This window comes from Saimiri boliviensis, chromosome 13 (genome assembly GCF_048565385.1).
Source record: "Saimiri boliviensis isolate mSaiBol1 chromosome 13, mSaiBol1.pri, whole genome shotgun sequence".
Taxonomy (NCBI): domain Eukaryota; kingdom Metazoa; phylum Chordata; class Mammalia; order Primates; family Cebidae; genus Saimiri; species Saimiri boliviensis.
In genome coordinates this window covers 54,225,089-54,252,205 of record NC_133461.1, presented here as the reverse complement: position 1 = coordinate 54,252,205, position 27,117 = coordinate 54,225,089, and the positions used below count along the sequence as shown (strand labels likewise).

Sequence of the window (27,117 nt, the reverse complement as noted above, 5' to 3'; positions counted from 1 at the left end):
ACAGCCAAGGCCGCCCTCATCTCTCTCCAGGGAAGGGGTATATTAAGAAAACTTATTTCCATTTTGTCTCAGCAGTGCAGAACTTGTCTCCAAGGTCATATGTGCTCATTAACCTGTTCCCAGATCCTCCAGATAAAAATGTATCTGTCACCCAGCCTTCATCCAAGGCACCGTCTCTCTGTCCTCTCCTACTGCTCCCATCTTTCTGATCCATGACACACATGCTAAGAAACCAGGTGCATCCTGGGAAAAGGAGGTCAGGAGTTCAAGACCAGCCTGGCAAACATGGTGAAATCCCATCTCTATTAAAAATACAAAAACTAGCCAGGCTTGGTGGTGCATGCCTGTAATCCCAGCTATTTGAGAGGTTGGGGCAAGAGAATCGCTTGAACCTGGGAGGTAGAGGTTGCAGTGAGCCGAGCTCGTGCCACTGTACTCCAGCCTGGGCAACAGAGTGAGACTCCATCTCAAAAGAAAAAAATAAAATAAAATAAATTTGCAAATATCTAGAAGTTGGAGGTGAGGGAAGTGTTACCGCCACATCTCTCAAGGCTGGAAATTCCAGAAAAGTGTTTCAGAAATGGTAGCCACAGGACTCAGATCCCAGAGATGCCTTGAACCCCTCAGCACCAAGATGTGTGCGAGCCAGGGGCCCAGCTCTGTCTGCACTTGGAATGTCTGCTTAAGGAAGGACGCTTCTGGCTTCCAGTCTTTGCATCCTGTAGGTCAAAACAGCTTCTGTGGAGAAGGTACCCTTAACAATCTGCTTTCTTGCTGTGAGAGGTGGGATGTAGGCTGCACTGGGAGAGGTTCCGTTGAGCTGAAGGTCCTCAGAAACGTCAGCTACCATCTCCCTCGGGGGGATTTCACATGCTGTCTTGGAGGCCTCTTTGGCTCCCAAGCTGGGAGCAAAGCAGCAGGCAGGCAGGCAGAAGGGCGTGTGTTTATGAACCTTACCGTCACTCCTTTGCTAATCTCAGAAAGAAGTCTGGAACTACAAACCCAGAACCCTCGTGATAGGATATAAACTTGGTGAGATCTGAGAACTTTTCTTTGTAGTTAAGTCATTTGGTATCACTTTCTGCCTTGCTTTATTGATTTGTAGCAAAAAGCTTGGCTACCAAAAAGGCCTGGGTATTGTCTTCAGGGGCAGTAAAGTAGAAGCCCAGCCAGAGAGACAATTATAAGAATGCAAAGGACAGGAAAAGAGGTTTCTCTAAGTGGAGATTAGTGGTGGCTTTTTCCTTAAAGAGCACATTGAATGACAAGTTTTGAGTTGATGCCCATGATGAATGTCCCTCTTTTCTTTCTTTTTTATTTTTTGAGACAGGGTCACCCCGGCTGGAGTGCAGTGGCGCAATCTCAGCTCACTGTAGCCTCGACCTCCCAGGACTCAAGCAATCCTCCCAGCACAGCCTCCGAGTAGCTGGGACTATAGTCACACGCTGCCACATCCAGCTAATTTTGAGTATTTTTTGTAGAGACAACATCTCACTTTGTTGACCAAGTTGATCTTGAACCCCTGGGCTCAAACAATCCCAACCGCCTTAGCCTTACAAAGTGCTGGAATTATAGGTGTGAGCCACCACACCCAGTTCTTTTTTTTTTTTTTAATTTAACATTTAATTTAGAACATCCACATCTATGGTCATAAATGAAGGCGGCTAGAATAGTACTACCTCTCAAGGCAATTGTCTGGTCTTGGAAACAATGTTGTACTAACCGCATAAGTGAGTTCATCAGCTTCTCTGCTTATTATCCTGCAATGGTTACAATTTGACTCTGAAAGTTACCCCTGACTTGAAGGGCCCTGGACCCAGACAGATCTCCTAGCTGGGGGAGATCTTTACCGGCTATTATCCTAATCAAGTCTTCTCTTTCTTGTTGCAAATTTTCCATTTTCACTTTTCCCAAAATGTATTTCATCTAGTTCTCCCAATTCATTAACATTTAGCTGTTTGGAGAAATATTTCACATTGTTTGTACCTGTTTTGATTACCTTCCTTTTTATTTATTTATTTATTCATTTGTTTTTGTCATTTTTCTCTTCATTCCCCTCACCCCCTTCATTCCTCTTGACTAAAGTTAACCATGCTGTTAGTCATTCTTTCCTTTTGCAACTTCTTGGACATGGCCTGGGATGGTGCCAATGGAGATGTATTTCTTGGACCTGCTGAGAAAGGCTCCGTCCCATTGATGGATGTTGGCTGTGCTGGCAGCTCCGCATAATGGAACACTCCGCTTGATTTATAAAGGATCCAACTTGTCTTTTCTATGTTCTCAGCATTGTCTTTATCAGCCTTGCCTGTTTTAATTAGCTCTTCAAGGCCTTCTTTGATCAGCTTCTCTCCTTATTCTCTGACTACCTTGCCAGGTGACTTTTAGTACAGTTGGTAAAGAGTGACGCCTGCCCTGTGTACCCCCTCCCCCAGCCTGCGACTTGTGCCTCTGCTCCTCCGTGAGCCTCTTTAGCTTAGGAGGAATCCTGTCTGCAGTGAGATAGACAGCTGGCCTGCTTATTCCTCTGAACTGCACCTTTCGCCAAGAAAAACACATTTTTAAAATTTTTAACCAGCCCTTACTTGAAAAGAAGGTTGGTTTAGCAGCCACACTGGTGCCTTCGCCATCTGCTGCTTCCTGGAAATGTTTGTGTAGTCTCCTGTCTTCCCCTGAGCCACCTTTTCAAAATTCTCTAAAGTTTTATCACTCAAGGGGCAAGTGTGCCGCTACCTGAGACCCTTTATCTTATTTCCGTAGAGAACGTTGACTGAACTTTGTTTGCACTGTGGGGCAGCTGTGGGGTCGGATGGGCTTTTTAACCTATAATGATGGTACAAACTGATGGTACAAACCCCTAAGTTTCTCAGGCTTCTCCGCTTTCTTTTACTTCCATCACAAGCCCAGTGGTCAGCTCTCTTTTTGGAGGCATGTTCTGTCTCTCTTTCTCTCTCTCAGGTGCACACACACATGCACACGCACATGCGCCGCGTGCAAACACACATACATGCACGCGCACACACACACGCACACACATGCACACGCACGCACACACACACACACACACACACAGTCACCAAAGTTCTACTATTTCATAAAAGTCAGTTCAAAAGAAAGGACAGATGGACATGGTGGCTCACACCTGTAATCCCAGCACTTACAGAGGCCGAAATGGGCAGATCACCTGAGGCCAGGAGTCCAAGGCCAGCCTGGCCAACATGGTGAAATCCCGTCTCTACTAAAAAAAAATACACAAAATTAGTCAGGTGTGGTGGCAGTCGCCTGTAATCCCGGCTACTTGGGAGGCAGAGGCACAATAAGCTCTTGAATCTGGGAGGCGGAGGTTGCAGTGAGCCGAGATCACACCATTGCACTCCAGCCTGGGTGACAAAGCGAAACTCCATCTCAAAAAAAAAAATCAAAAAAGAACGAGGAGCAGCCAACAACGCTGCTCAACAAGACAGATTCTGGGCACTGGCCAGCCTGGCTCCCCACTGGGGGACGTGGCCCCATGCACTGCTCTCATTGTGGGTACGGTTCAAATGCACGTCTCGGCAAAGTGACAGATTTCTGTACAGCAGGAGCCTTTGGAGCTGCTCAAGAGCACTCAAAAGTGAGACTGTTAAATCTGCTGGTGCCAAGAGGCCACTCCATTCCTAACTGCATTGAGGAGGAAACGGAAGCCAGGACACGCGGAGTATGCCATGTCTGGTACAGAATGTCCCAGGTGTAGTCACCCAAGGCAGAGCCCAAGAGGTGAAGGGACTCCCTTAGCTCACAAAGTGGGAAGACCATGACCCAGAGATGGTGTGTGACTGTTCCAGGGATCCAGGGAGTTGGTGGCAGTGAGGAACAGAACTAAGGCCTTGACTCCTAGATCAACTTTCTCCAATAGCCAAAAACGCAAGGGCCCACACAAGCTCTACACAGCTTTTTAAGAGAAAAACCCAGTGAAAGCAGCGGCTCCAGCAGATATCTGCACACCCACATCCACAGCAGCACCACTCACAATAGTCAAAGCTGGAGGCAATCCAAGTGTCCATAGAGGGATAGACAGAGAAGCAAAATGTGGGGCATACCTACGATGGAATATTATTCAGCCTTAAAGAGGAAGGAGATTCTGATTAATGCTACCACATGGAAGACATTATGCTAAGTGAAACGCATCAGATACAGAAGGACATATAAAGTATTATTTCACTTATATGAGTTACTTGGAATTGTCAAACTCATAGAGACAGAAAGTAGAATGATGGTTGTCAGGACCTAGGAGGAGCAAGGCATCAGGAATTAGTGTTTAATGGGTACAGAGTTTCAGTTTGCAAAGAAACATTTGTGGAAATGGATAGCGGTGATGGTTGTACAATGGTATGAACTTAATCAATGCCACTGAACTGTCCAGTTATAAATGGTTAAAGTGGTAAATCTTGGCCAGGCACAGTGGCTCACGTCTGTAATCCTAGCACTTTGGGAGGCTGAGGTGGGCAGATCAAAAGGTCAGGAGTTTGAGACCAGCCTGGCCAATATGGTGAAACCTCATCTCTACTAAAAATACAAAGATTAGCCAGGCGTGGTGGTGGGCACCTGTAGTCCCAGCAATTTGTGAGGCTGAGGCAGGAGAATCACTTGAACCTGGAAGGTGGGGGTTACAGTGAGCCATGACTGAGATTGCACTATTGCACTCCAGCCTGGGCAATAGAGCGAGATTCTCTCTGTCTCAAAAAAAAAAAAAAAAGTAAATCTTACATTTATTTTAACACACACACAAAATCCATTTCTTTCTCTCTGCTTAAATTCTTAATTCTTACCCCTTTCCCCAACTTTTTTTTTTAAACAAAATATTTTTAAGAGTTGAGGTCTTGCTATGTTGCCCAGGCTAGAGTCCAGTGGCTATTCACAGGTGAGATCACAGTGGACTGTAGCCTTGAACTCCAGCTCAAGTAATCCTCACACCTCAGCCTCCTGAGTAGCTGGGACCACAGGTACCATGACACCTGATATCTTCCTCCTACTTTGCCTGACTAAAGCCTGCAGGCCTCAGGCAAGACTCCTCTGAAAGGATGACCTGTTCTTTCCCCAGCACTTGGACTCTACCTGCATGAAGCCCCACTACTGTCCTATTATCACTGATCTGTTTATAAGCCTACCTACATTGTGAACTCTTCTTTTTTTTTTTTTGAGACAGAGTTTTCGCTCTGTCACCAGGCTGGAGTGCAGTGGCACAATCTCGGCTCACCACAACCTCCATCTCCCAGGTTCAAGTGATTCTCCTGCTTCAGCCTCCCAAGTAGCTGGGACTACAGGTGCGTGCCACCACGCCTGGCTAATTTTTGTATCTTTAGTAGAGACGGGGTTTCACCACGTTGGCCAGGATGGTCTCAATCTCTTGACCTCATGATCTGGCCGCCTCAGCCTCCCAAAGCGCTAAGATTACAGGTGTGAGCTACCGCGCCTGGCCTGCATTGTGACTCTTAAGGTCAAAGACTTGGAAGCCATCCCAGGACCAAGCTCAGTGCCGCAGAGCCCGGCTCAGTCACATTTGACAAAGACTGGAAGGAACTTGAGCCTCCGATCCTCTCTGGAGGGCACACGAACGGTCAGCAGGCTCGGTACGGGCTTCCTTTTGGCTCACTTGGAAAGTCAGCTCTGAGGAAGAAGCTCCTCATGTGCTTGAAAGCTCAAAAGTTGCTCTAAGACGTAAGTAGGAACATGCAGTTTCAGCACAGAAACAAAATCTGTTCTCATTATGCCCAAATAAGCATTTAAAAACAAATGGGTAAAATAGGAAAAGAAAGAGCCCCCTGTGACTCTGGAGCACTTGGAGGCTTACAAAGGAATGCACTGGTGTGAGTGTGACACGAAGCATAACTTTAATTCCTGACTTCCAGCTCCTGGGTGACAAGGTCACCAAACGCCAAATGATCAGTAATTCTACCAAGAACACACAGGTGTGAAATCTATCCCAGCTTTCACTTCCTGCCTAGCTTACACTTCCTGCCTAGCCCTTGAAGAGCTTCACTGCCATCTGCCCCATCATTTGCTAAGCACTAGTTGTGGAAATGCATTACTTTTCCCATTTGAACCAGGGGCTTCCTGAGTGACCCCTCTGGTGGTGAGACCTAGGGCACAGGGCCCCCAGATATTAGCACTGAGGTTGGAACCATTGAAGCTGCCTCCTCCCTCCCCTCCTCTCTCACCGCACCCCAACCACCCAAGGCCACACAGTCCACAGAGGGGGATCTTGCTTTGGTCCTGACTCTGGAGCCACACCAGGTTCCCTCTTTGTGCTCCACACTTGACTCTGATCTCTTACCCAGGGAAGGGAGCTTTCGAGACTGCCTGGTTCTGGCCAGCCCTTGGCCTTGTGACTAGAACCTTGACTGATGCCCCAGACAACTAGGACTGATATTCCAGAAGGAATGTCCACTGTGTACTGACCATTACCTGGATTTCTGACCCTGTGTCCAACCTGCCAGGTTTAGAGCTTAACTATTAGGCCCCAGTGGACACTACATAGAGCATCCACCAGCTGTACCTCCAGAGCTCCACAGCCAGCCTCCACATGAATAGCCTCTTATGCTTGGAGGGACAGTCTCTCAAATTCTAGCCATCCTTGCCTTCTGCTTTGGAAATGTGTGCAAAAGGCCTCATACTCCAAGGCTTTAGATGTCATGCCACTTGCTCTACAGTTAATCGGTGAATTGGTCTCTTGTTGCATCAAGCAATCCTTTCATCTGAGCAACAGAAATCAATCCCAGTGCATATCACTAAGTGGTAAATGGGATAAAACCAAGCTCCCAGTATTCCAAGGCTGAGAGTCAGACCCGGGATGTTAACAAGCCTACTGCAGTGTGCTTATCATGGGGGAGCTACTAAGTGCTCCGACACCACCTTCAAACAGACAATAACCCCCGAGGCGTAAGAGTCTTTCTCGGCTGGGCACGGTGGCTCACGCCTGTAATCCCAGCACTTTGGGAGGCCGAGGCGGGTGGATCACGAGGCCAGAGATCGAGACCATCCTGGTCAACATGGTGAAACCCCATCTCTACTAAAAATACAAAAAATTAGCTTGGCATGGTGGCGCGTACCTGTAATCCCAACTACTCCAGAGGCTGAGGCAGGAGAATTGCCTGAACCCAGGAGGCGGAGGTTGCGGTGAGCCGAGATCGTGCCATTGCACTCTAGCCTGGGTAACAAGAGCGAAACTCCGTCTCAAAAAAAAAAAAAAAAAAAAAAGAGTCTTTCTCATACATTACATTTTGCCCTCCAAAAATGTTAGTAAAAACATAAACATTTTTGAAAAACCCTCTTGAAATGGCTAAATTCTGCCCATGAAAAAACCTTAACGTTACTCTTGGAACTTGCCATTCAAGAAGATCTAAGAAGTAGTCATCACCTGTACTACCAAATGGTGTACTTGCTCATAAACAGCATTTTAAAAAAACAGATTTTTCCTAAAGAAGAAAGAGTCTTGTGATCAGAGGAATGTCTCCTTCTCACATACAGACCCGAATAACAAACAGCAGGACCTGCCACAGGCGGAGGGGTGCCAACAACAGCAGAACTCGATACAACGTGTCAGCCGCAGGGCTTTGAACTTCCTGGCTTTGCCAACGGCTGTCACAACCTCTGTGTTATTTAAACAGATTTTGGGATTTAAAGCAGATCAGGTTTGTTTTTCAAACATTTATCTCAATCCTAAGACAAATTTTCTGTTTAAGGGGAAAATGGGGGGTCTGGAGGGTTGGAAGCAGGAACCTGCCAGATAGTCAGGTATTTGGGAGAGAATCAGAGATTTAGGTTTATTGTTCTCTTGGTTTTAAAATGCATATGACTCTTTAAAAAAAAAGTCACGTATACAACGCTGTCCCTTGCCTGCTTCTTCAGCCCAGTTGCAGCCACATACCTCCCTTTTAAAGGGGTTGCAATTTTTCAAACACAGTTCCCTACCATCATCTTGCTTTTTGCTCAGCAAGTTCTGTCTGCCTGGAAAAATTTCATAGGCCCGCCTACATAATTCCTACTCACCTTTTGAAAATCTATCTTGAGAAAACTGAACCTGGCCCCCATCCACACACTCAACTGGATCAAGCATTTCCTCTCAGAGCTCCCACAAGCCCTGGCCATTGCACACACCACACTCTACTGCAGTGTGTGGTCTTCTCCCAGTCAGTCAGGGCGTGCGCTATTCATCTTTGAACGTTCAGGGGCTAGCAATAGAGACCTACATGTGATAAGGACCTGATGAAAGTTTCTGCACAAGATAATCAGAGCTGGTAATATAACCCCTAAGGTTATATATATATCCAGTATTGTGCTATATATATCGCAACTCTGTTTTGTTTTTTATTCCTTTTTCATGTGTTTGGGAAAACTGGAACCAAGGACTTGAGAACCACTGGGACATGCTCTCTGCCCCTTATCCTTGACCAATTCCCTCCATGGAGTTAGAAAGAACTTCATAGAGAGGATCTAAGACAGGTGTCCCCAAACTTTTTACACAGGGGGCCAGTTCACTGTCCCTCAGACCGTTGGAGGGCCGCCACATACTGTGTTCCTCTCACTGACCACCAATGAAAGAGGTGCCCCTTCCTGAAGTGCGGCAGGGGGCCGGATAAATGGCCTCAGGGGGCCATATGCGGCCCGCGGGCTATAGTTTGGGGACGCCTGATCTAAGACTAGATCTCTCTGGATTCTAATCCCAAAATGCCAGGGAAGATTCTGATTGGCTCCTGGACCAACCGACTGTGGTCTGGGAGGCAGAGTCATACAAGAATATGGAAGCTCACTCTGGAACTTCATGGTTGGAAGAAGGAAGGAACATTTTACTGGAGGAAGGTATGGAAAGTGCTGGCCAGCAGAACAACAGATAGCTTTCTTCTATCTGCCATGCAAAGTGCAGTCACAGACAAGCAGCATCAGCAACGAACCTGGGAGCTTGCACGAACTACAGAATCTCAGGTTCCACCCCGATCTACTAAACAGCATCTGCACTGGCACAAATGCCCAGGTGATATGCATACTCACTAAAATGTGGGAGTTCTGTTCTAGACCCTCCAACTCCAGCCACAGGGCTCCAGAATGACTTTCTCCAGCTGGTGTACAAACATGTTGCACTGCCACCTCTCTGGGGACAGGCAGACTCCAGCTCTCACACAGGCCACAGAGTCGGAGGTGTATTTCAGACAGTCTTGCAGTCTGTCTGTGCTGCAGACTCACATATGAATGTCATCAACCTGGTCTTCCTTCTGGGTTAAAGAGTAAATCTAACATAAAATTTACCATCTGAGAGCAGGCTCTTTCTCTCCTAGAACCCACAGAACTATTCCAAGTCCACTAGATAGAAATCACAGCCTACACTCATCACTCTATTTGGCATTTTTAAAAAATTCCAATTAACCCTACTACCCATCCTATGATTTATGACCACAATCAGTGTAATTATTAATGAGGGACAACTCATGTTAGACTCTAGGCATGGCTATTAACAGTACTTAACATTGCCTCATCAAAATATATGAACCAGTAATTCTGCCAGATATCAGAACAACATTTATTATAAGCACAAGGGGATTGAGAACATAGATGAGGAACAAAAAGAGATTAGGTTCATGGGAAGGAAGGATAAATTATAAACCCAGAGAAGTCTTAGGTGACTTTTAACCAACTCCTACACCTCACAGATGCACCAACAAGAGAATGAAACTAGAAAACTGTGACATGAGTATCTAGTTCATGGAAGGTAAGGGAAAAAAGTAACCAAAATGTGATGAGAGCATAAAATGTCCCAGACACCAGGCTTTGCTGTGTCATAGAGATGATCTCACATGATCCCCACATCCCTGCACAGGAGGGTGCTTGGCCCCATTTTACAGATGAAGAAACCGAAGCTCACAGAGGATAAATACCTTGATCAAAGTACACAGTTTAAACAAAGGAAGAGTTGGAACTAAAACCCAGGTCTCCTGAGTCCTGTGCCAATCTCGTTTTTAACTCCAAGCTAACCCTTATCATTGGCTTTGCTTAATCCTGGCTCAGTAGTTTTCAGCTCTGATGGCACATCTAGAATCCTGTGAGAAGTTAAACACACACACACACACAGACACACACACACACATACACACACACACCCCACTAATATTCTGTTCCATGTCAATTAAATAAAAATTTCCTAGACTGAAGCCCAGGATTTCGCATTTTTTAAAAGATTCCCTTGTAATTCTCATATGAAGATAGGATTGAATCCCTGATTATTGCTGTATTATGGGTTTGAATAAAAGTATCTGCAAAACTGCCAAACATCACAAAACCACTTCATAGCATCAATGAAATAGGCCAGAACCTGGTGAAACAAGACACCACGATCACTATCCCCATCATCCCATCATCACTGCAGGTATTTACTGCACCATTTTACATCCCCACCAGCAGTGTGTGAGGGTTCCATTTTTTCTGTGCAAATATGGAATATTTAAGCTTTCAGTGATACATACTATGCATACGGAAATACATGCAAAAAGTACTCATGTGACTCAAGCCTGAAAGCCCAGCACTTTGGGAGGCCGAGGTGGGTGGATCACAAGGTCAGGAGTTCAAGACCAGCTTGGCCAACATAGTGAAACCCCATCTCTACCAAAAATATAAAAAATTAGCAGGGTGTGGTGGTAGGCACCTGTAATCCCAGCTACTTGGGAGGCTGAACCCAGGAGGTGGAGGCTGCAGTGAGCCAAGATCATACCACTGCACTCCAGCCTAGGCGACAGAGTGAGACTTCATCTCCAAAAAAAAAAAAAAAAAAAAAAAAACCACTTATGTAAATCTTAATGGATGATTACAGAGTGAATACATGTATGTGACCAAGGAACAGCAATCAGTGTCACTTGTGCCCCCATACAACTGCTTTTTTCCCCCTCCCCTCCAAAGATCTGAAGATCTACCATCGAAGATTAGGTACACTTTGTCTTTTCATGTTTCTTTTTTCTTTTTTTTTCAGACAGAGTCGCGCTTTGTTGCCCCGGCTGGAATGCAGTGGCCAATCTCTGCTCACTGCAACCTCTGCCTCCTGGGTTCGAGTGATTCTACTGCCTCAGCCTCCTGAGTAACTGGGATTACAGGCATCCACTACCACGCCTGGCTAATTTTTGTATTTTTTTTTTTTTTTTTTTGAGACGGAGTTTCGCTCTTGTTACCCAGGCTGGAGTGCAATGGCGCGATCTCGGCTCACCGCAACCTCCGCCTCCTGGGTTCAGGCAATTCTCCTGCCTCAGCCTCCTGAGTAGCTGGGATTACAGGCACGCACCACCATGCCCAGCTATTTTTTTGTATTTTTAGTAGAGACGGGGTTTCACCATGTTGACCAGGATGGTCTCGATCTCTCGACCTCGTGATCCACCCGCCTCGGCCTCCCAAAGTGCTGGGATTACAGGCTTGAGCCACCGCGCCCGGCAATTTTTGTATTTTTAATGGAGTCCAGGTTTCACCATGTTGGCCAGGCTGGTCTAGAACTCCTGACCTCAAGTGACCCACTTGCTTCGGCCTCCTAAAGTGCTGGGATTACAGGTGTGAGCCACTGCACCCAGCCATATGTCTTTTATCACAGAAAATTTTAAACGTATACAAAGAAGGTTCCAGTTTCTTCACATCCTGGCTATCTTTCTTTTTAATTGTCGCCATCCTAGTGGGTGTGAAGGGACACCTCACTGTGGTTTTGGTTTGTATTTCCCTGGTGATTAATGACACTGAGCATCTTTTCCACGGGTTCATTGGCCAGTTGTTCATCTTTGCAGAGCTGTCTAGATCCCTTGACTATTTTTAAAATTGGGGTTTTAAAAAATTATTGAGGTGTAAGAGTTCTTTATGTGTTATAGAGGTGAGTCCCATATCAGCTATGTGATTTGTTTGTGGGTTTTCGTTTCACTTTCTTCGGAGTGTACTTTGCAGCTCAGCAGTTTTTCATTTTGATGAACTCCACTTTATCTCTATTTTCTTTTGTTGCTTGTGCTTTTGGTGTGTGCCATGGTCATATTTTATGTAGCAAGGAATTCTAAGTCACTATTTCGTCCGACATCTTAATTAACACTATACATGTATCATACCAATATACCACAGCTTCCTTTTCATAGAACCATCCATTTATTCTATCTTCCAACACAACATGATCTATCCAAATGATGTACTATCACCCTTGATTTATAATGAGCTTCCAATGTGATGTTAGGAAGAAGCCAATATCATGCTATGTGATATGAATCCATCTATGTGATATGATATGTGATTCAGCAGAAATTTGAGGATTAGATCCAATAAGAATGTATTAATATATTTAATAAGAGAGTCTAGCAACTTTATGTAGTAATTCTTCAAATTCTTCATAGTATTTTTTTTTTTTTTTGAGACAGAGTCTTGTTCTGTCACCCAAGCTGGAGTACTGTAGCACAGTCTTGGCTCACTGCAACCTCTGCATCCCGGGTTCAAGTGATTCTCCTGCCTCAGCCTCCCAAGCAGCTGGGATCACAGGTGCACACCAACACACCTGGCTAATGTTTATAGTTTTAGTAGAGACTGGGTTTCATCATGTTGACCAGGCTGGTCCCGAACTCCTTACCTCAAGCGATCCACCCACCTCGGCCTCCCAAAGTGCTGGGATTACAGGTGTGAGGCACCGCACTTAGCCTTCATTGTAATTTTGAAGAGGTTGGTGACCAGTTATTTAGAGTAAGAAGGAAATATAGTGTTGAGATGACCTAATCTCTCCCCTTACTTTATGTCAGCTCTTTCTCTCCCTCCCTTCCTTTCTCTTTCCTTCCTTCCTTCCCTCCTCCCTCCCTCTCTCTTTCACACTCTCTCTCTCTTTCTCTCTGCTCTATCAGCTCCTTCCTTCTGTCCTTCCTTCCTTCCTTCTTCTCCCCCCTCCCCGCTCCCTTTCTTTTCTTTCATTTTGAGACGGAGTCTGCTGCTCTGTTACCCAGACTGGAGTACAATGGCATGATCTCAGCTCACTGCAACCTCCACCTCCCAGGTTCAAGCAATTCTCCTACCTTTGTCTCCCGAGTAGCTGGACCTTACAGGCACATGCCTCCATGCCCAGCTAAATTCTGTATTTTGTATTTTATATTTCTGGATTTTAGATGAGGTTTCACCATGCTGACCAGGCTGGTCTCGAACTCCTGACCTCAGGCAATCCACCCACCTCGGCCTCCCAAAGTGCTGGGATTACAGGCGTGAGCCACCGAGCCTGGTCTATTTCAGCACTTTACAGATGTCATTCCTGCAGTCAAGGGTCATATGCATAAAATAAAGTAAAGATGTCATTTCATTGTCTATGGGTACTCACTGTTTCAGGTAAAAAGTCAGCCACTGGCTTTACGGTTGCTTCTTCAATTTAAGGTCATGTACTTTTTCTCTAGTTGATTTTAAGATTTTTAAATTTATTTAAAAATAAATTAATTTTTTTTTAAAAATAAATTAATCTTTGTTTGTCTTCAAAGATAAATTTGATAGTTTGAGTACATATACCTAAGTATGGTTTTACTTGTATTATGGCAGTCAATAGTTTTGGAAAATTCTCAGCCCACATCCCTTCAAATACTGCTTCTGCCCAGTCTCTCTCTCTTGTTCTTCTAGAATTACAATTACAAATCTTAGATCTTAGGAACATATCCCCTGTGTCCCTTGTGCTCTGTTCTGCTCTTTCCAGCCTTTTTTCCTCTTTGTGTTTCACTTTGAGTGTCTTCTACTGACCTTGAGTTCGCCAATCCTGCTACATTGTACCCAGTGTGCTCTTAGACCATGCAATAAACTATTAATTCCAGACGAATTTTGCAATTCTATAATACCTATTTGATTTTTTAAAAACAGATTCTAATCTTGCACTGGATTTTCTCATTATTTTATCCATCTTTTCATCTATTTTCTTTAACATACTATCCAGTTATGTTTAAGTTATCGCTAATTTCAGTATCTGCATTATCTGTAGTTCTGTTCCTATTAGTTCTCCCCGCTGGATTATCAGTTATACCTTCCTGCCTATTTACATGCCTACATCTTTGATTACGTGCTGGACATGGTGTAGAAAATGTAGATGCTCCAGAGGATAGCTTCATCCAGGAAGTATTCTCCTTTCCCTCTAATAGGGTGATGAGCTCAGTCAAACCAGGGACTGAGTGACTCAGGAGGGCTGCTGCTCTAGTAACTTAGCCCATGTCGATTTCAGCTAGTCCCTGAGCTGTTAACTCTCCCAGACTCATGTTTAAGAGCTTGGTGGATCTCTGTCTCCTCATCCATAAAAGGTCTGCCTTTCTTGGCTTTTTAGCCTCCCATCTGTGCAGGTTCAACATGTGGCAACTGTCTTGAGGAGAAGACTTGTGCTTCTGCTGCAGTCTCTTCCTTCTAGCCAGACTTTGTCTCCTAAATACCCCTAGACTATGAGAGTTTCCAAACCTGCAGCCTCCTGCACCACCCCAGAACTCAGCAAATGCCTTAGGGGAAAAACTAGGCTTCCTTCGGGGCTACTCTAGTTTCCGGTCCATCAGACCAGTTCAGTATGACTGCCTACACTCTGCTAGTTTCTCTTTCCCTAATATTTCGTCTTTTTGGACCAAGTCAGATCCTTAGCCCACACCCTGCCCTTACCATGAAGAAAACAGCTTGGTTACTCAGTATACCTAGGAAGGATTCTTCTCTCTTTGGAAATTTGCTTAACAGCTCTCCAATTTTCTTTCAAATATGATTTTTACAATTTATTTGCTTTTCCCCTAGTTGTTTCCGTTGAGATACTGGCCTGTCACAAGGTACACCATTCTACTCTGAGCTAGGTTTCCCTTTCTTACATACATGCAAAAACGGACCCGGAGAGGTGGTCTACGGTCTGCGCTGCTTGTCTTCAAACCAGGATAGGCTAGCCGCTGTTTTCCTAGAGCCACTGGATGTCCTCAGGACATAAAGTGAGTCTTTTTTTTTTTTTTTTTTTTTCTTAAGATCAAGTTTCACTCTTGTTGCCTGTTGCCCAGGCTGGAGTGCAATGGCAGAATCTGGGCTCACGACAACCTCCACCTCCCGGGTTCAAGTGATTCTCCTGCCTCAGCCTCCCAAGTAGCTGGGATTATAGGCATGTGCCACGACACCAGGCTAATTTTTGTATTTTTAGTAGAGATGGGATTTCTCTATGTTGGTCAGGCTGGTCTCAAACTGCTGACCTCAGGGGATCTGCCTGCCTGGGCTTACCAAAGTGCTGGGAATACAGGTGTGAGCCACCACACCCGGTGTTTTGTTTTTTGTTTTGTTTTGGTTTGAGACAGGTTCTTGCTCTGTCGCCTAGGCTGGAGTACGGTGATGCAATCGCGGCTCACCGCAGCCTCTGCCTCCCAGGCTCAGCTGATTCTCTGTCTCAGCCTCCTGAGTGACTGGGACTACACAGCTACACAGCTGTGTCACCACAGCTAGCTAATTTTTATATTTTTTGTAGAGATGGGTTTCACCATGTTGGCCAGGCAGGTCTCGAACTCCTGGGCTCAAACAACCCATCTACCTTGGCCTCCCACAGTCCTGGGATTACAGGTGTGAGCCAGCACACCCAGCTGGCTTTTTTATTTGTTCTGAACAACTTCCCATTTAGCAACAATCTTATTAACTCATCCTGACAATTTTAATTAGCTTTAAAAAATCATAGTCTAGGTTTTTACATACGCCAGCCTGGGGCAACAGATCTTGGGCACAGTCTTTTTCTCTTCAGATACAGAGATTCAGATACAGTATAACGGATGGTAATGATTATGGCAGGCTGAAGGAGAGGGGAATATTCAGCTCCCTCCCCTCACGATTCCTTCTCTGCCCACGGAGGAGGAAACTCTTCTGCCTTCTCTTCTATCCTTTAATTCTCTTCCAAGTTCATTCCAAGGAGAATAATTGTTTATCTGATTGTACATTTATTTTACACTAGTCAGTAGGGCTCTAATGCTTAAAGGCAGGAACCAGACTCCACAGTCTTTCCTCTTGAATCCATGCTATAACGTTCTCTTGACTCTGTCTCCATGTGCTGTGGTTTAGGGAAGAGAAGGATGGAAAGGAAGCCGTGCCCTGCATAGGGAGCAGAAAGTCTCTGCTTCCCAGCCAGGATTGAGTGTTTTTTGTTTAACTCAGCTTTGTTTTTCACTGACTATTCCTTGTCCATATGCTCTCTTGATTTATATCCCAAGAAGGGAGGCGGAGTGGGTTGTAGAATTCAGGTACCGAAACTCTGATCACTTCAGAAACATGTGGGCCTTTGGACTTGCAGTCTTCCTGGCACAGTTGTGCTAAAGGTGTTAGCTCTTCCCTGGGTTGGATGCCCAACTGTTCTCTGGTACTTACATTTCTCAGAAGGCCATATTCATATGCCTGCTGAAGTATATTTCACAGAACCTTTGGAGGACTTCTTCCTCCATCTTTCTCTTTGGGCATTCCACTTCAGCTTGTCCTCAAATACTTGATTGTATTGTTTCTTTGTTTTATTTGCTATTATAATTTTCTTTAAATAGATGGGCTAGCTGGGCATGGTGGCTCATGCCTGTAATCCCAGCACTTTGGGAGGCCAAGGTGGGCAGATCATCTGAGATTGGGATTTTGAGACCGGCCTGACCAACATGGAGAAACTGTGTCTTTTACTAAAAATCAAAATAAGCTGGGTGTGGTGGTGCACACCTGTAATCTCAGCTACTTGGGAGTCTGAGGCAGGAGAATCACAACATGGGAGGCAGAGGTTGCAGTAAGTGGAGATTGTGCCATTGCACTACAGCTTGGGTAACAAGAGTGAAACTCCAGCTCCAAAAACGAAAAAAAGATGGGCTATAAACTTGCCAAGTGTTTTCTTTTCCAAGTAGTAATAAAAGGCGAAGTTATGTCGACATACTTAGAACGCCCAATTGAAGAAGACAAATGGAGAATTTGAGATGTCCCTAATTTTCCTTCAAACTCAAATCAGTGATAACCTGGTATGGAGTCTCTTAATCGCCTATTCTAGTACTTTTCACTTCTTGGTTTCACTTAACTTGGTAAACATACTCATCTACTGTCAGACATACTGTTATAATGATGGATTTGTGCCAGTTATTTTTCAAACTTTTGTCTTGCTAGCTAGAAAGTTCTACTAGTCTCCCAAGTGAAGCAGAACCAGATATGTGCTTGTGGAAAGGAAGGGCATGTGGCTAAGATGTTTTTATTTTCTAAGTTGTTTTGATTTACTCAAAGCATAGATCTAATCTCTGCAGACTATTTTTAGAGAGTGCATGAATTTAAGCTCACAGGAGCTTTCAATAAAAGCACCATAATTATGCTTACTCCAAGGCTGTGAGGATTTGCCTATCTCCTTTTGATATAACAATAACTTCAACTTACACTACAGTTATATTTAGCAATAATGGAGGCAAAATAATAGATCTGCCAAAAGAGAAATATCCAGACCCCAGACCCCGACACTTCCTTGCAACATTCAAAGGGAGGAGACGTGGTGCTCATTAGGTAAAACTTCCTTGCCTGCTTTTCACCTGCCTTCTTCCTTTAGCCGAACACTTCCTGAAGAGCATCAGCTGGAAGAAGTGAGCCCTCTACGTGACATCAATGACTGGACCCTGGCTCCAAGTTTGGCCACACTCAGTTTACATGACCAGAGAGTGAGAACTTCTTAGAAACGTATAAACTTGCACGATAGGTTTACACAAACCATGAAGACCTTCCAGCTCTGCCACACAACCTATTTGCCATGGACTGAATTGTCCATAATTCATATGTTGAAGCCCAACCCCCAATGTGGTAGTATTTGGAGATGGTGCCTTTGGGAGACGATTTAGTTTAGATGATGTCATGAGTGTGGGGCCCTCACCATGAGATTCATGCCCTTATTAAAAGAGACCAGAGACCGGGCGCAGTGGTTCATGCCTGTGATCCCAGCACTTTGGGAAGCCAAGGCAGGTGGATCACCTGAGGTCAGGAGTTTGAGACCAGCCTGGCCAACATGGTGAATCCCCATCTTTATTAAACTACAAAAATTAGCCAGTCATTGTTGCACAAGCTGTAGTCCCAGCTACTTGGCAGGCTGAGGCAGGAGAATCAGTTGAACCCAGGAGGCGGAGATTGCAGTGAGCCAAGATTGCACCACTGCACTCCAGCCTGGTGGATGGAGTAAGACTCTACCAAAAAAAAAAAAAAAAAGAAAAGAAAAAAGAAAGAAAGAAAGAAAACAGAAAACATAAACAATAAAAAGAGACCACAGCTTGTTCTCCTCCCAGCTCCCCCAGGTGCACAAAGAGGAGTTCATGTGAGTTCACAGGGAGAAGGCAGCCATCTGAAACCTGGAAGGAGCTCTCACATGACACCCACCCTGCTGGCACCCTGCTCTTGGCTGATTCTTGGACATCGCAGCTTCCAGAACTGTGAGAAAGTAAATTTCTATTGTGTAAGCCACCCAGTCTGTGATATTTTGTCATGGCAATCAAGCTAAGACACGCTCCCTTGCTCTCTTGGAGAGTTTAAAAAAAATGAAAGTTTGTTTAAAAAGGTTGAATGTTTCAGAAGACGCTTTTATTGAATTAGAAGTGAAAAAGGAAAAGGGCTTTGGGTTTTTGCTGGGATGAAGTTGAGGCCAAATTATGTTCACTGAGCACCACACGGGGCGCTAGAGAGGTGACATGAAAAACACCCCGCACTAGGTTGGCTAAAGCAAAAATGTCAATATTATCATAGGGTAAGAGCTAAGACATGGACAGACTCTGAATGTTAGGGGAACAAACCTCAAATTAAGGCGGAGTCCTGTGCTAAGCATGAAGGGCAAACAGGAATTACCAGGGGAGCAAAGGTGGGAAGGGTGTTCTTCAGAGAAGGAACAGCATGAACGAGCACAGCACACTCTGCCACTGAACGTCAACTGGAATGCCAAGTGTGCGGTGGATTAAAGGCCACTGTTGAAGTCAAAGGAAAACTGAAGATAGTGAAAAAAAGCAATATTTTAAAACCCCTTTTTCCTAGCAAGGTATTTTAAAAGTTCCATGGAAAATCCTATTTATTTAAAGAAGAGGGGCAGCTGGTCCCAGGAAGATTAGGCATGGAGTTCTTTCACAAGACCAGAGGCAGTCCTCCGTATGGATGCCAAGAGAGCTTCTCCCAACCTCGTGAGCCGGCAGGGAGGGTCCTGGGTGCTCCCTGGCTGGGTCACAAACTGGCTGAATAACCTCAGGCAGACCCCTCCCCCTCTCTGGATTTCACGTTCCTCTATAAAATAAAGGGACCATCTAGAAAGTATTTCTCAGGGACTGAATTTTTTTCTTTCCCTTATTATCTCTCTTAGAAGGGGAAGGGGATTTTACTCATTTTCTGACTTGTTCCAGTGAGAATTTTCAAGAAACTTAAAAAGATGGATGAATTCAGACTCAGAATATCAATTAGAAGTAGGTAAGAAACATGAAGGAAAGGGGAAACCAAGGAGAAGAAGGCAGAGGGAGGCCAGGACAAAACCCACACCAGGGCGGCCACCATACATGGGCGGGGCTCAGAGTGTGGCCGCATGATTCCTGGCAGCCAAACCAAAGAAGGTGTGTGAGTTGCACACTGAGTGTCCCTAAGATTCTGGCAAACCAGTGCCTGGGAGAAGCCATTCAATGTTAATCTATCTTCTAAGTTTAAAATGAACATGTTACAGACATTCAAGCATATGTTCCAAAGAAAGCAGACAGCCTTTAACTTAATAAATCCGTCAGCTGCCACAAGTCCCAGTGTAAAGATCCAGAGTAAAGAAATGTGTTATCTTGTCCCCTCCAATGTATAAGGTACCCCTCTTTATGAAAGCTAAAAATATAGAAATCTGAATTGTGTGGCCAGGCACGGTGGCTCATGCTGGTAATCCCAACACTTTGGGAGGCTAAGGCAGGCAGACCACTTGAGTTCGAGATCAGCCTGGCCAACACAGTGAAACTCTGTCTCTACTAAAAATACAAAAATTAGCTGGGCATGGTGGTATGTGCCTGTAATTCCAGCTACTTGGGAGGCTGAGGCAGGAGAATCGCTTGAGTCCAGGAGGCAGAGGTTGCGGTGAGCCAAGATTGTGTCACTGCACTCCAGCCTGGGTGACAGAGACTCTCTCAAAAAAGAAAGAAAGAAAGAAATCTGAACTGTGGCCTTTCCATGGTCCCACACACAAAAGGAATGTCAGCTGCTGATGTGCCATCCCCCAACCCCCGTCAGTCTGGGTGCAGCCAGGAGCCCATCAAGTGTCCTCTATTGAGAAGAAAATGATGCCCATCAGTGGCTACTTTTCATAAAGAACTCTTAAAGTCTGTGGACAAGGCACACGTACATTTTCTGAAGGCAAGGAGTATGCATTTCAGAATCAATCCCCTTGCAGCACCCCTTAGTAACTCGGTTTATTCATCTCTACAGCAAAATGTAATTTGCGGATTGTGTGGCCATCTCCCAAATGCTGGGGGGCAGCAATATGCCTGGTGGCCCTGCCATGTTTCCGGTGGTCACTGACTGAGCATGTGCTCAAGACAAAGCATCTAGTCCCTGCTCTGTGTGATACAGCAGGACTCAGGCTGTGGAATCCCTGTAACTGTCAAAGGTGCTCATGACTGCTTTTCAGACAGACCAGAACCAAACAAAGCCCATGAGCAGGGAGCAGTCCACTCTTTCCGAGTGGACTCAGAGGCCACGTCCTTCAACTCAGGAGGTCGCCATACCGTGGACACTGCTCTCTCCCCCAAGGAGACCCACCTCATTGCCACTCCTATCATCTTCCCTGTATCTTCTGATACAGGTTTCTAGCGACCAATCAACTCTTTCTGATTCAGTAAGAGTTACATCTTTGTAACTGGTTCTTGTAACCAGGTTTAAACTCTGTAAAACACAGATGCAACTAACCATTTTCATGGTATTTTGGGGGTAGCATATTGAAGCCTATTTTATTTTTCCAATTTTACTTTTATAGGTGAGACAATCATGTTCTGAAAATAAAACTGTAAGACTCAATACACAGTGAAGCGTCTCCCTCCCGCCTAGCTACCGTCTGCTGAGTTCTCATTTCCCGCCATCATGTTTCTTACGTATTCAAGTTTCTTTACGCACATGTAAGTGAATGTGAATTCAGCCTGAGTTTGTTTCTTTTTCTTTTTACACAACAGCTAGCATAGTACACATACAGTTACATTTTTCACTGAGTAATTCAGATACTCCTCAACTTACAACGGGGTTACACCCCAATAAATCCATTACAGTGAGACAAACCATCGGAAGTCAAGGACTTTATCTTGTGGATGGTTCCCTGGCAGCACACAGAGAGTGTCTTCAATTTCTTCTTCTACAGTATCCACTGGCCAGACAGAGCACAGGCCCCTAGTGATGGACACCAGGATTGTTTCCACCCTCTGCTTTTAGAAACATTGCTGAATTATAACCCTGCACATACGCCCTTTTTTTTTTTTTTTTTTTTGAGATGGAGTCTCACTCTGTTGCCCAGGCTGGAGTGCAGTGGCATGATCTCAACTCACTACAACCTCCACCTCCTGGGTTCAAGCAATTCTCCTGCCTCAGCCTCCTAAGTAGCTGGGACTACAGGCATGCGCCACCACACCCAGGTAATTTTTGTATGTTTAGTAGAGATGGGGTTTCACCACATTGGCCAGGCTGGTCTCAAATTCCTGACCTCAGGTGATCCACCCGCGTTGGCCTCCCAAGGTGCTGGGATTATAGACGTGACCCACCTACCCAGCCACATATGCCATTTTATACTTATGGAAATGTATCTAAAGGATAAGTTCCCACAGGTTGAAGTACAGGGTCAAAGAGAAAACATATTTTTAAGTGTAGAAAGTCATTGAGATGTTTCACAGGAAAGAAGACATACTGAAAAAGTTCAATGAATTAACTCTGAGAGTTTGGCTAAGAGCTCCCTATCAGCCGTGTGTGAAGCCCAGGTTTGCCCCTTGGCCCCCCTCACCTGGCAGGCCTCGGGGACTCCATCGCATGTTTATAGAATCAGAAGAACTCAGCCGTACCGCTGGGATTTTAGCTGCTACAGTGTGTACAGTGCGTAGCAGTCATCATACAGCTGTCGGAGGGAATACGCTGCCTTTTCTGCAAACCGAACACTGGAGGCTTTTGAGATCACCACAGGTCCGTTACTGCACAAGGCTTTGGAAGTGTGGGGTTGGCAGGGAGAGCAAGGCAGCTGCTGAAAACAAACTGGCCGGACCCTGGCACCCGGACAGGGAGGGCGGGAATGAGGCCTCCACCGGTACAGCCAGTGCCTTTCATTCATTTCTCTTTTTTTTGAGAAAGGGCTTCACCCTGTCACCCAGGCTGGAGTGCAGTGGTGCAACCATAGCTTACGGCAGCCTCGATTCCCTAGGCTCAAGCGATCTGCCTTCCAAAGTGCTGGGATTACATGCGTGAGCCACCGTGCCCCGCCTCATTCATTTCTGTCCTTGATCAAAGGCCTACTGTGTCAGGCACTGTGCTCAACGCCCATGGCCACTGATAAGCCTGGTGCTCTGGATGCCCCAGCCTCGGCCCCGCCGCTGCCTTCTCAGGCCTTTGTCAGGGCAAGAAGCCTCAGGACTGGGCAGCTGTGCCAGCCTACCTCTCCAGGTGAGCCCTGGCACTGCGTGAGCAAGTCATTCACCTGGCTGGGCCTCCATTTCCTCATCTATCCCGAGAAGGGGAAAATATTCCTATACTGCTACACAGAAACCCAAGAGGCCTGAAGAACAATCCCATTTCTGTAAAAACAGATAGACAAATCCAGGAATGTGTGTACAAAAAAACTCCCACAGAAGAATATACTCTAAAATATCTACTGTGATAGAGTCCCATAAGCTTTTCTTTTCCTTTTCATTTATTTTCTACCTTTTCTATAATTAGCCTTTTGAACTTTTAAAATGAAGAGAGTGACTAAATGGTTTCTAAGGTTATTTTCTAGAGATGCCCTGGGTGAAAATTAAAGACACAGTAGACAGGCACAGGGGTTCACGCCTGTAATCCCAGAACTCTGGGAGGCCAAGGCAGGGGGATCATGAGGTCAGGAGATAGAGACCAACCTGGCTAACATGGTAAAACCCCATCTCTACTAAAAATACAAAAAATTAGCTGGGTGTAGTGGCACACGCCTGCAGTTCCAGCTACTTGGGAGTCTGAGGCAGGAGAATTGCTTGAACCTGGGAGGCAGAGGTTGCAGTGAGCAGAGATTGTGCTACTGTACTTCATCCTGGGTGACAGAACGAGACTCTGTCTGAAAAAAAAAAAAAAAAATTAAAGACACAAGTTAAGGGGAAAGTTATGTATTTCAATAATAGTGAATATGCCTACAGTTAAATACCCACAGGAAAATTCAAACCCTGACCAGGGACCCATGCCATTTGCATTCCCACACCCCGGCCCATGCCAGCTCATGTCTCGGGGAAGCTGGCATTCAGCTCTCCAGATGGTTGGGCTACAGGTGTCCCTAAGGTGCACCCTGACAGCGGCTCTGCTTTGCCCGAGCGGCAGAGTGAGTTTTTCTGGCTTACATGACAACCTACTTCCCTTCCATTCCTCTGTTCTCCGTTAGTCTCCATCAGCCTCTCAGTTTCCTGAAGGGTTCTCTACATTGTACAGTTAACTGTAAAGAAAACTGCAACAGCAGCAAAGCATGGGGTAAGGGGGTCCAAACACAAGCACCCAGCTACTTGGGAGGCTAAGGCAGGAGAATCATTTGAACCCGGAAGGCGGAGGTTGCAGTGAGCCGAGATCATGCCGTTGCACTCCAGCCTGGGTGACAGGGGAAGATTCTGTCCCAGAAAAGAAATTGGATGTGGATGCTGTCACGGTGCCCTAGGAGACGGCTCACCCCCATCACAGTCAGACTCAGCCATTCAAGCAGCACCCACATGAGAGGAGAGTCACCAACGTGGAGCCTTTCAGAAAAGGCCCAAGGGCAGCCTGGGCAACTATCGAGACCCCATCTCTACAAGAAATTGAAAAATTACCCAGACGTGTTGGCCCACACCTGCCGTTCCAGCTACTCAGGAGGTCCCAGCCCAGCACGAGTGTCCAGCAAGAGGCAGAGCCCTGGAACAACAGCATTCACTCGGTTAACCCTCACGGTCTGAGAGCGGCAGCTGTGCCCTTTTCCATAATTAGTCACAGCCCCTGAAGGAGGAACGCGCCTGACGGGACACGGACCTCACCTGTGGGGCACAACCAGAACAAGAAACGCTTCTGCAATGCTACTGGGACGTCTGAGCTCACCTTCTTTACCTTGGCACCGAGCTGAAGATCTGCTAGAAACCCTCTCCAACCACGATGTTCAGGAGAAACGGTGGCCACTGCCCAGAAAGACATGTCCTTTTTCCAGCAGGTGAAACCGGCCCCGCTCCACCACCACCTGGGAGACAGCACAAAGCAAGAGGCCCCAGGGATCTGCCTAGGAAGCTGCCGGGCCTGTTTGTCCTCTCAGCGGTCAACAAACAGGAGGGCGCGTTCAGCACGTGGGGCTCTGCTTTCTGAACGAGGCAGCATTATAGCATCCACATCTAATTTTTTTTTTTAGACAGAGTGTTCCCCTGTCACCCAGGCTGGAGAGCAATGGCGTGATCCTGGCTCACTGCAACCTCCACCTCCCAGGTTCAAACGATTCTCCTGCCTCAGCCTCCCGGGTAGCTGGGAACATCCAATTTTTAAAACTGGAGTATAACGTAAATACCGTGTAGTGTACGAGGCGCAGGAATCTCACGTACACGGCTCGCTGAACGTTTACACCCTTAACACTCGCACAGCTGCCACCTGGACAGAGATACCAGGCCTTCCCAGCACAGCACCAAACACTGCAGGCTCCTTCCAATCCATTTACCCATCCCGAATCCCCTCTGTGGCTATGTGCCCTTTCCTGCTACGGTGAGGATTCCATTGCACAAACAGGAGAAATCTATGGACTATTTCCTCTAGTTAGGTGCTATTATGAATACAGCTGCCATGGATTTGCTTGAACATGTGTGGTTTTTTTGTTTTGTTTTGTTTTGTTTTGTTTTGTTTTGTTTTGTTTTGTTTTGTTTTGACATAGAGTCTTGCTCTGTTGCCCAGGGGAGAGTGCAGTGGAGTGATCATAACTCACTGCAGTCTTGAACTTCTGGGCTCAAGCAATCCTCCCACCTCAGCCTCTGAAAGAGCTAGGAGCACAGGTGCGCACCACTACACCTGGCTATTAACACATTTTCCTTTTTTTTGTAGAGACAAGGCCTCACTATGTTGCCTAGGCTGGTCTCAAACTCCTGGCCTCAAACGATCCTCTCACACTGGTCTCCCAAAGCACTGGGATTACAGGCGTGAGCTGACATAACCTCTCTGTACAAGGCAACATGAAAAAAAAATTCAGGGTAAAAGAAACCTTCATTAAAAGCATGAGTATTGAAACCAGGTTATATATTATGTAATTCTTAAACATTCTTAAAACAGCCCAACTATAACTTGAGGAAAATAATAATAAGCATGGCTGACTTCATAGAAGATACAGGCTTCAAATAATCAGGACTGATCAGATCTGGGTGATTCATACAGCAGTAGCTCAATAACTCAAAGATGCATCTACTGTCACTGCCCATGGGCTCAATACCAGGCCAGTTAACTGTAGGTGGGGGATAAAATAAGGCACTCTGTCAGTGCTTCAAAGTGAACTCTTATTCTGATTTATGGAGTGTTCTGTCTATCTCTGAAGGACAGAACATACGTAGGATACTCCAATGAAAGATGAGATTTAGTAACTGCCAAAGCATTGCACTCCCTTATCCTAACATTTTTAAGAGTGCACAGAGGAAGTACAGTCCACTGCATGGCACAGCCCAATGGCAGCAAATGTTTGGCAATTTGGAATAATCGGATCAACACCGCTCCCAGTGAAATTTCTAAGGCAGAGGCAGGAATGCAAGGCCTGCAGTTATGAGAATACTCCTACTCCCAACTGAAGGAAAAAATATGTTTTCACAGATAACAAACTCTCCCTTTGTGGGCAGAGGGCAAGGCACAGGTAGCAACAAGTGACTGCATCACTGAAACTGAAGACTTCGAATTTCAAGAGGATAAGTCTAACATTGGGTGAAAAAGTAAATTCTTTCGTTCTTTTCTGGAGAGGGAGGGGCAGTCACTGCACAAAGGACTAACCTGAGACTTGAAAACAATGGCTCCAAATTCCACGTGAACTACAAAGTTTGAAAGTATTGTAAAAGTCACCAAATCTTTTGCAATTCAAATTATGCCTCTGGGTGCTCTGCTAGATGTTGGGGATGTGACCCTAAGATGTGCCCTGCCTTCCTTGGGCTCACAGGCTGATATAGCAGGTGGATTGCTGGGAAGTACAGTTACCTGACTATTGTTACTTTTCTGTTTTCCTTTACTTCTCCTGACAGGGAGAAAAGAGAAAGTGGTGGGCATTTGATTTATCAAATCTTGACTAATCACCTACTATATTCAAGGCCAACTGTAACCATACTGGAAAATAGTGCAGAAAACATACAAAGCCCCAATTAGGAAAAAAAGGCCTGAGGGTGAGGCAGGAAAGAAACAAGACAAAATTCTTCTAGAACACGGATGCAACCCTGGGCCTGCTCCCTGTGCAGCAAGCCACACCCCACCCCGCCCCGCCCCACCCCAGAGCCCACACTAGAGGACTGACGTGGAAGTGTAGCCAGGGCGTCCCTGTTCCCCACACGATCCTCCCCCTCAACCCTTCTCCTGTCAAACTGTGCAGAAACAATAAAAATTGCAAATTCAGTCTCATGGCTAGTTGTATTCACATGATACAAAGCAATTAGCTGCTGACTTAAACTTTTCTTGTTGCATACTTGACTGGCCATTTTGGAATCCTGTAAACAAGCACCATTTGCTCATACTTCACTGTCTGGCCTTAAAATTAGACACAGTCTACTTACACCCAAAAAAAGCAATACCAAAAATCTTCACCTAAAAAATGACCAGGTTAGTGCAAAGTGCCAGTGTAGAGTCAAGAAGGGGAAAAAGGGCTGGGGACAGTGGTTCATGACTGTAATCCCAGCACTCTGGGAGGTCGAGGCAGGTGGATCACTTGAGGTCTGGAGTTCAAGACCAGCCTGGCCAACATGGTAAAGCCCCTAT

General features: G+C 45.7%; 1 protein-coding gene across 7 annotated transcripts in view; it reads right to left on the bottom strand.

Moving 5' to 3' along the window:
- The window catches only part of TMEM241 (transmembrane protein 241), a 156,109-nt gene that overhangs the window by 22,573 nt on the left and 106,419 nt on the right, over window positions 1-27,117 (bottom strand). The window lies entirely within an intron of this gene.